Source organism: Arachis ipaensis, chromosome B07 (genome assembly GCF_000816755.2).
Source record: "Arachis ipaensis cultivar K30076 chromosome B07, Araip1.1, whole genome shotgun sequence".
In the NCBI taxonomy this organism is placed as follows: Eukaryota; Viridiplantae; Streptophyta; class Magnoliopsida; order Fabales; family Fabaceae; genus Arachis; species Arachis ipaensis.
Window position 1 is genome coordinate 29,099,027 of NC_029791.2, and position 3,312 is coordinate 29,102,338.

The window sequence follows — 3,312 nt, forward strand, 5'->3', positions numbered from 1 at the left end:
TCATAATAAGATTTTGTAAAAAATTAATATTTTTTATTAATTAAGATGCTATAAAAATTTAATATTTTATTAATTATTTAGAGTTTAACATTTAAGATTTAGGATTTATGGTTTAAGATTTAGGGTTTATGATTCAAGATTTAGTGTTTAAGATTTAAGGTTTATGGTTTCTTTCTCTTCTTCTTATCCTTGATATATATTCATCCTTTCATTTCAACCTTAGAACTTACTACATATATTTTTTTATTTTTGATTTATTCTCCAAGTTAGCGATAACACCTATCATTTAACTATAATTAATAAAATTAATTTAACAAATCACTAATTTAAGGTTTAGTGTTTAAGGTTTAGGATTTAGGGTTAGACTTTATGATTTATGGTTTAAGATTTAAAGTTTAGAATTTAGGATTTTAGAGTTTCTTTTTTTTTTCTTCTTATCCTTGATATATGTCCATCCTTTCATTTGATTAATAAAATTACTTAAAATTTTACTAATTTCTCAGATTATATTACTATAATTAATAAAATTACAAAGAAAAACTAATTTCCTAAATCAAATTACTGTAACCCATAAAATTATTTTAAAAAATTACTAATTTCACATAGCATCTTACTATATAATGAATAAAATTATTCTCCATATCATTTAACTATAATTTGTAACATCCTCACTATCAGAAGTCACGCTTTCGGCTGCGCTACTCTGATAGCAAGAAGTATTACGACTATTTTACATACTAAATATTAAAATATGAGCCTGTGACTCAACACCGTATCGCTAATCACTTTATAAACCGGAAATACATACTTCATCTAAAATAAACAAGCAGGCATAGATTCATATACAAGACTTCTTACATAATATATATATATATATATATATATATAACATACAACTCCTATCCCTCTTACAAAATTGTAATAACAAAGATGAGGGAAGAAAATAATCTAATTAATACAATAACATATAAACCAAACGCAGTATAACTCTTCTTAGTGCTTCTTCATTCGGTTCCTGAAAAGTAAAGCTGTAGGGGGTGAAAACCTAACCACACGGTCTCACCATGGAGTTTCAAAGTTGTCATAAGAAGATATTTAATAGGAAATCTGTTTTCAAGCTCAGTGATTATCATTGCCTTATGAATCTTTTAAAAAATCAATAGGTAATCGTTCAAAACCTTTTCAAAGAAACAATGTTTAATCTTTCAGAAATCCGAAACCTTTCCTTTCTTATAAGAAAATCTCAATCAGAAACCAACCACGCAATCAAACAACACAATCATTAATTCAGCATCAAAGTTCAATCTCAAATGTAGCACGCTAGGACAAACACAGGCAAGGCAGACAAGGAAAGCACAAGTAGGTAGCAGTTACAGCAAATAGTTCAAGTAGCAGTTACGAACAGTTTAGCAATTAGGCAAACCAAAACAAGTTCAAACTCAAGCAAAGCATACAAACGTGATATTTCAAATTCATAAGCCATGTGAATAATTCAAAGTTCACATCTCAACATTCTCAACATCATAATCATTCATCAATCCAAATCTCATTTCCAAGTTCATTTCAAAGCCATATTTCAAATAAAATCCTCATCATCCTCTTTTTAATTCTGTTCGTTAACAATCTCAATTCCAAAACAAAATTCTTTCTTTGATAGACAAATCAATCTTAAAACGTATAATGCTTAAAAACAAATATTTTTAATTAATTACTTTAAATAAAACTTTCAATTTTATAAAATTTCGGCAGCATTTCCTCTAAAACTCGGACACTGCCACCCTTTTCGGGTCCCATCCAAACATTTCTCAAACCTTTTCTCAACCATTTCCAAATCTCAAACATTTTCCAGAATTGAACCAGTTCCAATGTCAAATCATTTACAAATCAACTAATTCTAACAATAAAACTCTTTTTAAAATCAAATCAACTCAAATATTAAATCATGAGTAAAGGACATTTTCGTCCCTAACCTTTTTTTTCGCGAACATTTTCGTCCTCAAGCAATGAAAAATACATTAAAGCCCCTGACCCCTGAAAAACGTGGACATTTATGTCCTTCCGTTGAATTCAGCCGATTGCACTGGACGGAAAAGGCTGAGCTGGCAGAGGTGGCGCTGAGGTGGCACATAACGGAGGCCAGGTGGCATGAAACATTTCGTAACAGGACGTATAAGTCCCTGGAGACGGAGCATTTCGTAACAGGACGTATAAGTCCCTCGAAACGAAAATGACGCCGTTTCGTCTCCTCCCCCATCTGCCCTTTTCTTCTTCCTTCGTCCCTTTTCCCTTCCATTCTTCTTCCTCAGCCCCTGCCTCCATCACCACCGCACAGCCACGCCTCCGTCAACCACCATCAACGCCGGCGACCTCCTCCTTCCTCTCTTTTCGCGTCTTCTTCCCTTTCTCATTCCCTTACTCCCATTAGTCTCTCTCTCCTCACCCTCCTTCCACCCACCGTTCGTTCGCGACAACCTTCTCGGCGACCCACTACCATCGCGCCGCCGCCTCTCTGCAAAAATTAGTCAAATCTCGAGGGGTTAGGGTTTTCCTCCGCACTAACAATAATAAACAGTGTCGGATCGGGATCCTCGAACCTCTGCATAAATGACACTCTCACTGACGACGAGCTTCATTCGATCCTGGCGATGGTTTCACATGCTTGCTCGAATTGGACCTTGCCCAGTCCGTTTCGCGGTCGTTCTATCCCGGCGTCACCGATTCCGACCTCGACGTCATTTCCAATGGTTTCACATGCTTGAGGGTCCTCAATTTGCATAATTGTAAAGGTGAACTCTTTTTCCCTTTTTTTCTCATGTTGTTTTTGTTTGTTTTGCGAGAAAACCGTTGAAATTGACCTTTGGGATGTTGCTTTTCTTCTGATGGGGAGTGAAAATTTCAATGAGATTCACATGGAATGTTTTTGACTTTTCCCCCTTCATAGATCAAGGAGAAGGACACTGCGTGATTTGTCAAGTTTTGCGTTCCCTAGTGCAAGCATTGGTAATTGATTCATTCATTCTCTTAACTACTTTTATATTGTTGAGCTAAGAGTGATTTCTAAGCTGTAAAATGATGATGCTTATTATTACAGTAAGAACTTGGGGACGTTGTGGGATGATTTGGGAAAAGCAATTGATGGTCTTGGATTATTGGATGTGTGATTTGTGTGATTCTTTACTGCTTTATCTAATTATCTAAGCAGCCATGAATGAAGAAAGGTATTCTTTAACTCAATGAAAAACATCATGGCTTTTTTCACCATCAATTATTAACTGATTTATCCACTTAATTAATTATTTGTTTTACTTGCTG